The 15,408-nt window shown below is 46.9% G+C and overlaps 1 protein-coding gene and 1 pseudogene across 4 annotated transcripts in view; both read left to right on the plus strand.

Moving 5' to 3' along the window:
- AP2A2 (adaptor related protein complex 2 subunit alpha 2) overlaps positions 1 to 15,408 on the plus strand; it is a 94,163-nt gene that overhangs the window by 22,697 nt on the left and 56,058 nt on the right. The window lies entirely within an intron of this gene.
- LOC112607448 lies at positions 5,093 to 5,193 on the plus strand (annotated as a pseudogene).

Genomic DNA, 15,408 nt, shown 5'->3' on the forward strand with positions numbered 1-15,408 from the left:
TTTCTCTCAGTAGTTTAGTCGGTAGATTGTGTCATTTCTCTCAGTAGTTTAGTCGTAGATTCCGTCGTTTCTCTCAGTAGTTTAGTCGTAAATTCCGTCATTTCTCTCAGTAGTTTAGTCGGTAGATTCCGTCGTTTCTCTCGGTAGTTTAGTCAGTAGATTGTGTTGTTTCTCTTGGTAGTTTAGTCGGTAGATTGTGTCATTTTTCTCAGTAGTTTAGTTGGTAGATTCTGTCGTTTCTCTCAGTAGTTTAGTCAGTAGATTCTGTCATTGGTAATGATGGGTCAGTCCAGTGGAGTTTGAATACTTGACTTTTCCAAGAGATTTGTTTAAACCCTGAACTGAAATGTTTTTTCTTATGTGTTTTTTGATGGCTTTAAAAAAGAATTTCAGCCTTTACTTTAGATTCTGGGGTACATGTGCAGGTTTGTTATGTGGTCATATTGTGTGACGCCGAGGCAGTTTATCATGGTGGATGATAAAAGGAGACTCCCTTAGGTTAGGTGTTCCTGAAAGACCTCTCTGTGGAAGTGACATTTCAGCTGGGTCCTGAAGCTGCCTGGGACCAGCCTTGTCCCAGCTTGGAGGGGAGAAGGGCTTGAGGTGGTGGAGATCTTGTTGTATTTCAGGATCTGAGAGGCTGTACCGTCGGAACTCAGTGAGCAAGGAGAGGAGCTGGTATAAGCCGGATTGCTGGGGGAGGCCAGAATGTGCTGGGCCTTGAAGGCTCTGGCATGAGTCTGATTTTATCCTAGGTGCCTTGTAGGAAGCTGCCGAAGGAAAGCGAGTGAGTGACAGGTCTGATGTAATTATATGAGACTATTACGCTGTATCAGGACAAGCCACAGACAAAACCCCTCAGACACCCAGTTAAAGAAGGAAGAGCTGGCCGGGCGCGGTGGCTCAAGCCTGTAATCTCAGCACTTTGGGAGGCCGAGACGGGCGGATCACAAGGTCAGGAGATCGAGACCATCCTGGCTAACACGGTGAAACCCCGTCTCTACTAAAAAATACAAAAAAAAAAAAAACTAGCCGGGCGCAGTGGCGGGCGCCTGTAGTCCCAGCTACTCGGGAGGCTGAGGCAGGAGAATGGCGTGAACCCGGGAGGCGGAGCTTGCAGTGAGCTGAGATCCGGCCACTGCACTCCAGCCTGGGCGACAGAGCGAGACTCCGTCTCAAAAAAAAAAAAAAAAAAAAAAGAAGGAAGAGCTTTATTCATCCGGCAGCTTTGGCAAGACTCACGTCTTCCAACAACCGAGCTCCCCGAGTGAGCATTTCCTGTGCCTTTTAAGGGCTCACAACTTTAAGGGGGTGTGCGTGAGAGGGCCGTGATCGGTTGCGTGAGCAGGGGGTACGTGACTGGGGGCTGCATGCACCAGTAATTAGAACGGAACAGAACAGGATAGGGATTTTCACAGTGCTTTTCTATACAATGTCTGTAATCTATAGATAATATAACCGATTAGGTTGGGGTGGATCTTTAACTACCAGGCCCAGGGTGTGGCACTGGGCTGTGTGCTCGTGGATTTCATTTCTGCCTTTTAGTTTTTACTTCTTCTTCTTTGGAAGCAGAAGTTGGGTATAAGACAATATGAGAGGTGGTCTCCTCCCTTGATGCCAGCTTCTCTGTGGAAAGTAGGTTGGAGGTGAGGAGTGGAAGGTGAAAGCTGCAAGAGTCCCCACTGGAGATGCAGGTGGCAACTGAAATGACCAGAATAGAGCACTTGTTTGGAGGAAAAGCGGACAGGTCGGCAGTCAGGATGGATGTGATGGGGGCCCCGAAGGAGAGGATGCTGTAGAGATTGACATAGCATCTCTGGTGATCCCGTCGCTCAGGAAATGCTGGTTGTTTTCCAGCTCTATTGCTCAGAAGCTCTTGGGGCAGTTTTTGGTGCATTATGAGTACTCAGATGTGGTGCTATTATTGGGTACCTGCTGTCTGCAGGGCATTTATTCTTACCAAGTATTTATTGAGTGCCTGCTACAATGCCAGGTACTTCCCAGGATTCTGGGACTGTGGCAGGGAGTAAAACAACTCCATGTTCACATGGAGCTTACATTCTAGTGGGTAGAGATCAAGAAGAAAAACAGAGTTTAGTGGGATGTTAGGAGATGATAAACACAACAGAGAAATAATAAGGAGGGAAGATGGTTGGGTAAATGAGGGTACAGGTGTTCAATTTTAAGTAGAATGATCAGGACCGGCCCTGCTGTGAAGGCAGCAGTTGAGCAAGGACCTGGAGCTAGTGAGGCGGTGGACATGTACAAGTCAGTGGGGAGGGCGTCTTGGCAGAGGGAGGAGTAGTAAGTGCAGAGGCCTTTGTGGGGGAGGATGACAGCTGCACAGAAGAAACAGCAGGAGGCCCATGTGGCTTTAGGACAGCAATCCTGGGCGGAAAGGCAGTAAGGGGTTAGGTTAGGAGAGAATGGAGGTGGGGGACAGGTGGAGTAGGGCCTTTTGTAGAGCTTTTTAAAGATGATGGCTCTTACTAGAATGCTAAACACTGACTGTCCTCGAGTAGCTCAGGCCTGTGTAATGCAGAGTGGTAAATGGTATGAGGGGTGAACAGCTTAGGAGAGGTCAGGCGTGGAATGCAGGGGTGATGCTTGGCTCTGGTCTTGCTAGGCTGATGGGATGTGGGGGGTGGTTTGGAAAAGGTGGGCAGTACCGTGTGCCACACTGCAGAGAGGCAGGAGCAGCAGCAGGACATGTGCAATACATTGAGGGGGATTCCTAGCATGGGTAGGGCCTAGTGGGGCACGGGAATGTGGCTGGAGACCAAGGTGGGAGAGGCAGGCCAAAACCAGATGGTAGGGACCTCCTGTCTAGGATGTGGGCTGTTTAAGTATTTTAAGCAGGGGAATGACACTCAATTTTAAAAATTTTTTTTGAGATGGAATCTCTCCCTTGTCACCCAGGCTGGAGTGCAGTGGTAAGATCTCAGCTCACTGCAACCTCCACCTCCTGGGTTCAAGCAATTCTCCTGCCTCAGCCTCTCGAGTAGCTGGGATTATAGGTGCCCGCCACCACGCCTGGCTAGTTTTTGTATTTTTAGTAGAAATGGGGTTTCACCATGTTGGGCAGGCTGGTCTTGAATGCCTGACCTCAGGTAATCTGCCTGCCTCGGCCTCCCAAAGTGCTGGGATTACAGGCATGAGCCAATGCACCCAGCCTCAATTTCTGTTTTGCTAGTGGAACAGTCATTTTGAGGCCAGGCACGGTGGCTCAGGCCTGTAATCCCAGCACTTTGGGAGACCTAAGCTGGAGAATCACTTTTGAGTTCAGGAGTTCAAGACCAGTGTGGGCGGCTTAGTGAGACCTTATCTCTACAGAAAATTAGAAAAGAAGAGGAAAAGAATGGTCATTTTGAATATAGAGGATGGGTTTTAATGAGGCTTAGAGGCAGGAAAGCCAGTTAGGAAAAGATCGATTGCTTTGGTCCAGAGGAGGTAGCGAGGATCTGGAGTGGAAAGGTAGGAGTGACGTGTGGAGGTTTAGAAAACAGAATCAACAGAGGCATGTGTGCTAAACACTCTTTATTCGTGACAGCTTTGAGTCTGCATCAGAAATGCCACTTACCCAGAATGGTGGAGTGAGGCCTCTGTAATCCAGTCCTTCATAAAAGCAGTGAAAGCACTGGCAAAAATGGTCAAAATCAACTGTAGGAACTCAAAATTAACGAAAGGTTGTGACACTCTTAGGAGCATTTATCTGTGAACAACCGTGGAACCTCTAACTCAACCTCCTCCCATTCTCCTCTCCCCAGCTCCGTCGTAACCATGGAAACCAGCTGCCTTATTACCATGGTAGCTGGGAAAGCCAGCAGCCTGGCAGCCACTGGAGGGGACACATCAAGGCTGGAGCTCCTCAGCAAGTCTCGGCTGCAGAGCATGTCACTCTCGGACCTGTCCCATTTACTGAGCTTGCCATCATACGAGCTAGCTCAGTGGGAAAATCCTGTTTCTGAAAGAGACTGTCAGTTGAGAATTCTGTGTCCAGCAAAACTATCCTTTGAAAATAGAGAAATTGGCCGGGCGCGGTGGCTCACGCCTGTAATCCCAGCACTTTGGGAGACCAAGGTGGGTGGATCATCTGAGGTCGAGAGTTCGGGACCAGCCTGGCCAACATGGTGAAACCCCGTCTCTACTAAAAATACAAAAATTAGCCAGGCATGATGGCGCACGCCTGTAATTCCAGCTACTCAGGAGGCTGAGTCACAAGAATTGCTTGAACTTGGGAGGCGGAGGTTGCAATGAGCCAAGATTGTGCCACGGCACTACTCCAGCCTGGGCGAACAGAGCGAGATCCTGTCACACACACAAAAAAGGAAATTAAGATAGTTCCAGGTAAACAAAATAAACAGAGGACGACCTCCCTTATATATATAAGTGGGCAGATCACTTTAGGTTGGGAGTTCGAGACCAGCCTAGTCAACATGGCAAAACCCCATCTCTACTAAAAATAAAAAAATTAGCCAGGCCTAGAGGTGTGCCCTTAGGGCCCAGTTACGTGGGAGACTGAGACAGGAGGATTGTTTACCCTGGGAGTTTGAGGCCACAGTGAGCTATGATCATGCCACCGCATTCCATCCTGGGTGACAAAGCAAGACGTCTCTTAAAAAAAAACTTGGAGATAAATGTGAATTAAAAACACGGCATTCCAAAAATTAGACACTGCAGTGATAGCAGGGCTTGGGGAAATTTATAACTGTAAATACCTACATTAAAAAAGACAGATCTGAAATCATTAGCCTACTATTTCACCTTAAGCCACCAGGAAAAGCACGAGTAAAACCTAAAGCAAGGAGAAGGAAGAACATAACAAAGATGAGAGCAAAGATGGTTTATTTGAAAAGATCATCAAAATTGACAAACTTAGTGAGACTGACTGAGATAAAAAGAAGACTCAGATTGCTGAAAGCAGGAATGAGAGGGGAGATTATTATTCACCTTACAGAAATAAAAATGATTGTAAGAGAATTCCATGAATAATTGTGTGACAAAATACTAGATAACTTAGTTGAAGTGGATAAATTCCTAGAAAGTCGTGACTGAAGCTAACTCAAGAAGAAATAGAAAATCTGAATAGTTGGTCACTTTGGCAGCACATATGCTAAAATTGGAACAGTGCAGAGATTAGCATGGCCCCTGTGTGAGAAGGACACACAGATTTGTGAAGCATTCCATTAAAGAAAACCCAAATAGACTTATAATAAGTAATTAGATTGAATTAATAATTTACAAACTTTTCACGGCCGGGCGCAGTGGCTCATGCCTGTAATCCCAGCACTTTGGGAGGCCGAGTCACTCGGATCACTTGAGGTCAAGAGTTCTAGACCAGCCTGGCCAATTTGGTGAAGCCCCGTCTCTGCTAAAAATACAAAATTACCTAGGCATGGTGGTGCACGTTTGTAATCCCAGCTACTTGGGAGGCTGAGGCAGGAGAATTTCTTGAACCCAGGAGGTGGGTATTGTAGTGAGCTGAGATCGCGCCATTGTGTTCAAGCCTGGGCAACAAGAGTGAAACTCCATCTCAAAAGAAAACCCAAAAACCAAAAAACAAAAAAAAAACTTGTCACAACAATAAGCTCTGGGACAGGTGGCTTCTCTAGAAAAATCCCGGTTGAGCTTGTCATTATTTGAGTTCTACTAAACACTTAAATAATTAATACCAGCCCTGGTTGGGTGCAGTGGCTCACGCCTGTTATCCCAGCAGTTTGGGAGGCCGATATGGGTGATCATTTGAGGTCAGGAGTTCAAGACCAGCCTGGCCAGCATGGTGAAACCCCATCTCTACTAAAAATACAAAAATTAGCTGAGTGTGGTGGCGTGCCTGTAGTCCCAGCCACTCTGGAGGCTGAGGCAGGAGAATCGCTTGAAACCGAGAGGTGGAGGTTGCAGTGAGCCAAGATTGCGTCACTGCACTCCAGCCTGGATGATGGAGTGAGACTCTATCTCAAGAAAATAATTAATACCAGTCCTTTACAAACTCTTTGGAAAAATAGGAGGGAATACTTAACCCATTCCATAAGGCCAGTGTTATGCTGAGATCAAAACTAGACAAAGACATGACAAGAAAGGAATATTACAGACTATTATCATGAATATAGAAACAAGAATCTTCAACCAACTGCTAGCCAGTTGAATCCAGCAACAGCATATAAAAAGGATTATACAGGCCAGGCTTGGTGGCTCACACCTGTAATCCCAGTACTTTGGGAGGCCAAGGTAGGTGGATCATGAGGTCGGGAGGTGGAGACCAGCCTGGCCAACATGGTGAAACCCCGTCTCTACTAAAAATACAAAAATTACCTGGGTGTGGTGGCGTGTGCCTGTAGTCCCAGCTACTTGGGAGGCTGAGTCAGGAGAAGCGCTTGAACTCGGGAGGTGGAGGTTGCAGTGAGCCGAGATCATGCCACTGTACTCCAGCCTGGGTGACAGAGCGAGACTTTATCTCAAAAAAAGAAAAAAAGGATTATATACCAGATTCAAGTGAGAATTGTCCCAGGAATGCAAGGTTGGTTTAACATCTGAAAATCAGTCAATGTAATACTTACATTAATAAAAAAAATACCTGGTCATCTCCATAGATGCAAAAAAGAACAGGATTGGAGAATTAAAACTTAATACACTAATAGTTAAGATAGTAAGGTACTAGTATAAGGACAGATACATAGTGAGATAACATTGAGAGTGCAGTAGTAAACCTTTACATTTTTGGTGAATTGGTTTTCAGCAGGAGTGCCGAGACAATTCAGTGGTGGGGGAAAAGAATAGTCTTTTGAACAAATGGTGCTGGGATGATGGATCTACATGTAAAAGTATGTAAATGGACTCCTACCTTACACTATGCACAAGAAATAACTCCAAATGGATCATAAACCCAACTGTAAGAGCTATGAGACTTCTACTAAAAAAAAAATAGTAAGTTTTTGTGACTTTGGAATTTTTTTTTTTTAGGCAGAGTCTTGCTCTGTTGCCAGGCTGGAGTGCAGTGGCGTGATCTTGGTTCACTGCAACCTCCGCCTCCCAGGTTCATACGATTCTCCTGCCTCAACCTCCTGAGTAGATGGGGCCACAGGCCTGTACCACCATGCCCAGCTGATTTTTGTGTTTTTTGTACAGATGGGGTTTCGCCATGTTGGCCAAACCCCATTTGCTTGCCTCAGCTTCCCAAAGTGCTGGGATTACAGGCATGAGCCACTGTACCCGGTCTGGAATATGATTTCCTAGGTGACAACGGATGTGCAAATGACAAAAAAAAAAAAAAGTTGATTTGGACTTAATAACGTGTGCTACAAAATACTATTGAGAAGGTGAAATGGCAACCTGAGAATGAGAAAATATTTGAAAACCATGTACCTGATAAAGGGCCTGTTATCTAGAATATATAAAGAACTTCATGATAAGACAACTAAATTGAAAAATTGATGAAGTGTTAGGGGCCGTGGGTGCGGTGGCCACACCTGGAATCCCAGCATTTTGGGAGGCTGAGGTAGGTGGCTCACCCGAGGTCAGGTGTTCAAGACCAGCCTAGCCAACGTGATGAAACCCCGTCTCTACTAAAATATAAAAATTAACTGGGTGTGGCGGCATGCACCTGTAATCTCAGTTTCTTGGGAGGCAGAGGCACAAGAATCATTTTAACCTAGGAAGTGGATGTTGCAGTGAGCCGAAGTCATGTCACTGCATTCCAGCCTGGGCAACAGAGTGAGACTACGTCTCAAAAAAAAAAAAAAAAAAAAAAATTGATGAAGTATTAAAATATACATTTCTTCCAAATTGATTTACGAATGTTCAGTAAGCATATAAAAGCCATCAGAAAAATGCAAATCAAAATCACAATGAGATACTGCATCACACTTACCCAGATGGCTGTAATAAAAAAGATGAGGCCGGGCGCTCACAGCTGTAATTCCAGCACTTTGGGAGGCCAAGATGGGTGGATCACCTGAGCTCAGGAGTTTGAGACCAACCTGACCAATATGGTGAAACCTCATCTGTACTAAAAGTACAAAAATTAGCTGGGTGTGGTGGCAGGCGCCTGGAATTCCAGCTACTTGGGAGGCTGAGGCAGGAGAATTGATTGAACCCGGGAGATGGAGTTTGCAGTGAGCCGAGATCGTGCCACTGCACTCCAGCTTGGGCAACAGAGGGAGACTCCATCTAAAAAACAAAATAAAAAAAATAAAAAAGATGGACAATAACAAGTGTCATCGAGGTTATGGAGAAGTTGGAACACTCATTCTTGTCTGGTGGTGATGTAGAATGGAGCTGCCCTTGGAAAACATCTTGTCAGGTTCCTGAAAATGTTAAACAGAAATTCCTATGACCAAGAATTGTATTTTTAGATATGTACCCAAGAAACAAAAATCATGTTGATAGAAAAACTGGAACATGAAATGTTCATAGCGATGTTATTCATGATAGCCAAAAAAGTGTAAGGAATCCAAAAATCCATCAAGTGATGAATTGATAACGAAATATGGTATAGCCACACAATGGAATTTTACTAAGCATTAAAAAGTAATGAAATAGTAATTAATACTACCTTGAAAACTATACTAAGTGACACAAACCAGTCACAGAAGCCCACGTGTTATTCCATTTATGTGAAATGTTTAGAAGATGTAAATCTATAGAAATTGGTAAAAAGTCCACTGCTACTTGCTAGGGTCTGGGAAGGGGTGATTGGTGAGTGAGTGGCTCACTCCCCTTGTGGGGAGGTGAAAATTTTCTGAAGTTAGATTGATGGACAACTCTGTGATTGTACAAAAAGCCATTGAATTACATGCTTTAAATGAGTGAATTGGGTGGTATGTGAATTATTTCCCAATAAAACTGTCAAGAAAAGATATGCCCGTTAACATTTGTCAGAGCCACACATGCATTTACCTCTGTGGCTTTGTAGCGAAACAGTTGTTAGTACTCTTTGAACCCTTTTATTCCAGTTTGCTTCTCTGAGGGTTTCTGTACTGAGTCTCGTCCCTCCTGTGCGTGAATAAAGAGAACGAGCCGGGTGTGGTGGCTCATGCCTGTAATCCCAGCACTTTGGGAGGGCGAGGTGGGTGGATCATGAGGTCAGGAGTTCAAGACCAGCCTGACCAACATGGCGAAACCCTGTCTCTACTAAAAATACAAAAGTTAGCTAGGCGGGTGGCGGATGGCTGTAATCCCAGCTACTTGGGAGGCTGAGGCAGGAGAGTCGCTTGAACCTGGGAGGTGGAGGTTGCAGTGAGCCAAGATCTCACCACTGCACTCCAGCCTGGGTGACAGAGCAAGACTCTGTCTCAAAAAAAAAAAGAACTTGTGAGGTTATCCTTGGTGATGGGCACAGTAGCTTCTCGTGGCTGGACCAGTGCTTTGCTTCTTATCTCACACTTCTCATCGCAGCTCTTTCATTGATGGTACTCCTATTTGAAGAAGAGAAACTGAGGCAGATTGTGGTTAAGTTGATAGCCCAGAGTCACATAGCTAGTGAAACGTGGAGTGACATTCCAGTCTAGGCCTGCTTTCAGAGTTTGCTTGGCTGACTGCTGTGCTAACCACCTTAATAGTGATGTTAGCAATTACAGCTTCCTTCAAAAATTCTTGGGCTTGGTCAGTTTTGGGCTTTTGGGTTACTCGGTGGAATCACTTTATTTCTTCGAGGCAGAGTCTCACCTTGTTGCCTAGGCTCGAGTACAGTGATGCTGTCCTGGCTCACTGGAGCGTTGACTTCCTGTGCTCAGGTGATCCCCCCACCTCAGCCTCCCTAGTAGCTGGGACCACAGGTATGCACCACCACACCTGTCTGATTTTTTAAAAAAATTATTTGTAGAGACCGGGTCTCCCTATGTTGCCTAGGCTGGTCTTGAGTTCCTGGGCTCAAACAGCCCTCCCACTTTGGCCTCCCAAGGTGCTGGAATTACAGGCGTGAGCCAGTGTGCCCAGTCTGAAATCAGTTTATATACAGACAAACTCTGTAGACCAAGTTTTGTTGCCCATTGCAAGGACATAAGATTTTGGTAGTTCGGTATTTTATAATAATCTGTTACAGGCTCCTTTACTATTTGTTTTGGAATTTGGGCTGTTCCCGGAATACTAATCCTCTCTGTTGATTAGTTCAGCCTATAAACAAGATATCATTAACCAGCATGCTGTTCCTGAAGAATGACCAGGGACAATAATTCTAAAAATTCGAGAGCTTTTATCCCAGCCTGCCCCTGTAGAGTGTGTTCCTTGCTACTTCATAGAGGGCAAATTGTAACTTGCTTTTGCCGGTCGCTATGGCATGTTCAGGTTACTCATTAGCCATCAGAATTCCTAAGTCCACTGTGAATATTCCCTGGTGTAAGTACAGTGCCCTTAGTGCTGATGGGCTGGCTGCTGTTCAGACAGGGACAGTGCAGGATGGCCACGGCCAGCGTCTCTTCAACGAGGATCAGACTCTGTGTGGCTGGGCTTGTTGCAGACAGGGACAGTGCAGGATGGCCACGGCCAGTGTCTCTTTTTTTTTTTTTTTTTTTTGAGACGGGGTCTTGCTCTGTTGCCCAGGCTGGAGTGCAGTGGCACCATCTCGGTTCACTGCAAGCTCCGACTCCTGAGTTCACGCCATTCTCCTGCCTCAGCCTCCCGAGCAGCTGGGATTACAGGCGCCCGCCACCACGCCTGGCTAATTTTTTTTTGTATTTTTAGTGGAGACGGGGTTTCACTGTGTTAGCCAGGATGGTTTTGATCTCCTGACCTCGTGATCTGCCCGCCTTGGCCTCCCAAAGCGCTGGGATTTCAGGCGTGAGCCACCGTGCCCGGCCCAGCCAGCGTCTCTTTAACGAAGATCAGACTCTGCGTGTGGCTGGGCTTGTTGCTGTGGGTCAGTTACTCTTGCTCATGCTTTACCCTTTCAGAATTCAGCTCCTCCCCTTCCCCTCAAGCTAATTTATCTAAAAAGATAAGAGTTTTTGCTTGATCTGTTCCTGGCAAGGTGGGGTGGCTGAAGTCCTCCTGTGAAGCCCTCTGCCTTGTGGAGATCAGTGCAGTGTCCGTGGCACGAATTGGCTCCTGGCCAGGAACAGGAGCACGCTCTGCTCCTTTACAGGAGAGTCCCTGATAGACGCTGGAGTGCTCAGATTGTTACCTGCATCCACCGCAACTGCAGGGGTGCCACACTGATCATGCGGCGTCTACTAGAGCATTTTTGGTAAATTTAGGACATGGTGGTTGACTTGAATGTATCAGTCTTGCCTGCAGGTCATCATCCGTGATCTCAGCCGTGGTCATGCTAGATTGTCTTTCTCGTTTTTGAGACAGGCTCTCTCTCTGTTGCCCAGTCGCCCAGGCTGGGGTGCAGTGGTATGATCTCGGCTCACTGCAACCTCTGCCTCTCGGGTTCAGGTGATTCTTCCACTTCAGCTTCCCCAGTAGCTGGGATTACAGGTGCACGCCACCATGCCTGGCTAATTTTTGTGTTTTTAGTAGAGATGGGATTTCACCATGTTGCTCAGGCTGGTCTCGAACTCCTGACTTCAAGTGATCCACCCGCCTCAGCCTCCGAAAGTGCTGGGATTATAGGCGTGAGCCACTGCGCCTGGCCTGATTGCTTATTTTTTTTTTTTTTGAGACGGAATCTTGCTCTGTCGCCCAGGCTTGGAGTGCAGTGGCCGGATCGTGGCTCACTGCAAGCTCCGCCTCCCAGGTTCACGCCGTTCTCCTGCCTCAGCCTCCCGAGTAGCTGGGACCACAGGTGCCCGCCACCTCGCCCGGCTAGTTTTTTTGTATTTTTTAGTAGAGATGGAGTTTCACCGTGTTAGCCAGGATGGTCCCGATATTCTGACCTCGTGATCCACCCGTCTCGGCCTCCCAAAGTGCTGGGATTACAGGCGTGAGCCACCGCGCCTGGCCCTGATTGCTTATTTTTATGTGAAATTAATTTTCCTGAACTGTCAGAAGAGACATGGTCTGGGTGGCTTTTCTACTGTTGAGAGCCCTCCTCTGTTGTCTTCACACAGTGGCCTGCCTGGCAGCTGCAGTTAGAAGTCCCTGGCTGCGTCCGCACGCTGTCATTGCACCTCCTCTTTTCCCTGCTTTTGCGTCGTCTCTGCTCAGTAGGGGCGCTGGGCCGGGTCACTTCAGCCCTGGTTCTTGCATCACGCTCAATCCTCTGTGGACACGGGCTGCTTGGGCTCTCCTGTCCTCAGGTCTGGCCGAGACGCTTTTTTTTTTTTTTTTTGAGACAGAGTCTCACTCTGTTGCCCAGACTGGAGTGCAATGATGTAATCTTGGCTCACTGCAACCCCCGACTCCTGGGTTCAAGCAATTCTCCTGCCTCAGCTTCCCAAGTAGCTGGGATTACAGACGCGTGCCACCAGGCCTAATTTTTGTATTTTTAGTAGAGATGGGGTTTTACCACGCTTTCTAGGCTGGTCTTGAACTCCCAACCTCAGGTGATCCGCCTACCTCAGCTTCCCAAAGTGCAGCCTCCCAAAGTACAGGCGTGAGCCACTGTGCCCGGCCTCTCTACCTTCTCCTGCACAGACATGATGCCGTGAGGTTGTGCAGCCCTTGGTGGCTTTCCTTTTGAGGGAGCTGGAGCTCAGAGGCACAACAGAGTGAGTCAGAGGCTGGGCTTGGATTCCTACCTCGTGTGCCGGCCCCCAGGTTCACTCGTCACCACCCTCCATGCTTCTCCTCAGGGGCTGGCCTGCCCTCATTTTAAAGTGTGTGTGTATGTGTGTTATGTATGTATATTTGTGTTTCTGCGTGTGTGTGTACATGTGTGTATTTGTGTGTGTATATGTGTATTTGTGTTTATATGTATGTACGTATATGTGTATGTTGTATTTGTGTTTATATTCGTGTATATAAGTTGTATTTGTGTTTGTGTACATGTGTGTATTTTTGAGTATTTGTGTTTGTAAATGTGTGTATATGTATATTTGTGTGTGGTGTGTACATTTGTGTACTTGTGTTTATTTGGTTTGTGTGTGCATTTGTGTGTATATATGTGTATTTGTGTTTGTATAAATGTGTATTCATATGTGTTTGTAAAGGTGTGTATCTGGTGGGTACGTGTATTTGTGTGTATTTGTGTATTTGTGTATGTGTATTTGTGTGTGTGTACATGTGTATGTGTATTTGTGTATGTGTGCATGTATTTGTGTATGTGTTTGTGTGTATTTGTGTATGTGTGTGTATTTGGTGTGTATGTGTGTATTTGAGTATGTGTGTATTTGGTGTGTACATGTGTGTATGTGTGTGTATTTGTGTATGTGTGTGTATTTGTGTGTGTATTTGTGTATGTATGTGTGTGTGTGTATGTGTGTATTTGGTGTGTCCGTGTGTGTGTTTGTGTGTGTATTTGTGTATGTGTGTATTGTGTGTATGTGTATTTGTGTGTATTTGTGTATGTATTTGGTGTGTGTGTGTGTGTATGTGTGTATTTGTGTATTTGGTGTGTATGTGTATTTGTATGTATGTGTGTGTATTTGTGTATGTGTGTATTTGGTGTGTACGTGTGTGTGTGTGTGTGTGTGTGTGTTGAAAATTGGGCAATTAAAGCTGTGGATGAGAAGCTGTGACTTGTCTGTGTGTTTGTTCCACAGAGGAGACGGGTTTAACGGCCTGTGTCTCCTGCCAGTTACCTCTGTAACTCTACATTATGTGCTCTTCGTTTCTGATTTCGCAACCTTACGTAAAATCTGTAGATTCCGCTTAGGAAAGTTGATTTAGCTCATGTAGTATTACTTTCTCTTTCTCCTGCCCCCAGGTTTTTATTATTTCTGCTTTGGATCTGAGCTCTGTTGATTCTGGACAACATAAGTTCCCCCTCAGAGTGGTTTCTTTCCCTGGTGTTTGGGTGGGTAAAGTAGAGGGCACATGACAGGGAGAGAGCACAAGGTCCCCAGTTGCAGACTTAATAGCACAGATCTGTGTACACCTTTGTGAGAAACACACATGTACACACACAGTGAGTGGTGCACACACACGTGAGGCACATGCACACTGACACACTGCACCCAGTGCAGAGTGCTTCACTCATGCGCAGTCCCAGCCGTGTGAAGCCGCCTGCAGGCTTTGTGTGGCAGAAGCTCCCAAGACACTGTTTTCATGACTTTCAGCCAAGTTCAAAAAACCTGTCATCCTGGGGGGCGTCAGGCTGCCAGCATCCTCCTGTGCCTGCTGCCCTGCTTTCTTGCGGAGCCATCCGCTGGTCAGCCATCATACAGAGAGGAGTGGGGATGCTGAGACTGGGCAGCCTGCCCAGGGGTCACTGCCGTGAGCAGCTTTCAGGGCTGGGAATAGACGGGGACAGGAGGTTTGGGTGTGTCTGTGTCTTGTTGAAGGTCCTCTGAGGGCAGAAGCTGGTGTGTTCCCAGCACCTGGGGCAGTGCTGGGTGGGGGAGCCACCTCATAGGCACTTGATTTTCCTGTTCTGACCACCTGTCCATCTGGAGTTTTCTAGGGCAGGACTGGCTCAAAGGAGTGTTTGTTCAATTCAGGAAACATTCAGCCTTATTTGTTAGCAAATGTGTGGTAAAAGACAAATGATGTTCTGGAGGAGGGAGCTTGTCTTGTGGGGGAGGCAAGATCAGTTTTGGAAGCAGCAGTGGTTGCGTTAGGCCCCGTGACTGCGTAGGGCAGGGGTGAACTCCTTGTCCTCTGATCTGTGCGCACCAGGCCTGGCGGGGCCGCTTGTGCCATGTTCTGATATGGATGGGTTGCTGCAGAGGCCTTTTACTTCAGCCAGAGATCCTTAAACCAAAGACTCACTTGAGAAGGTTTTTTAAATAGTCAGATTTATTGTTGCTTTAAAAAAGTGACTTAGGGCCAGGTGCAGTGGCTCACACCTGTAATCCCATCACTTTAGGAGGCCGAGGTGAGAGGACTGCTTGAGCTCAGGAGTTCGAGACCAGCCCAAATACCACAGTGAGAACTTGTCTCTGTGTTTTCTTTTTTCTTTTTTTTCTTTTTTGGGACGGAATCTTGCTGTGTCACCTCGGCTCACTGCAACTTCTGCCTCCCAGGTTCAAGTGATTCTCCTGCCTCAGCCTCCCAAGTAGCTGGGACTACAGGCATCTGCCACCACACCTGGCTAATTTTTGTATTTTCAGTAGAGACGGGGTTTCACCACGTTGGCCAGGCTGGTCTCAGACTCCTGACCTCAGGCGATCCACCTGCCTGGGATGAGGCACCTCCGCTCCTGGCCATATTTTTAATTTTTTTTTTTTTGAGACGGAGTCTCGCTCTGTCGCCCAGGCTGGAGTGCAGTGGCCGGATCTCAGCTCACTGCAAGCTCCGCCTCCCGGGTTCCCGCCATTCTCCTGCCTCAGCCTCCCGAGTAGCTGGGACTACAGGCGCCTGCCACCTCGCCCGGCTAGTTTTTTGTATTTTTTAGTAGAGACGGGGTTTCACCGTGTTAGCCAGGATGGT

Source organism: Theropithecus gelada, chromosome 14, assembly GCF_003255815.1.
Source record: "Theropithecus gelada isolate Dixy chromosome 14, Tgel_1.0, whole genome shotgun sequence".
NCBI classification, from domain to species: Eukaryota; Metazoa; Chordata; class Mammalia; order Primates; family Cercopithecidae; genus Theropithecus; species Theropithecus gelada.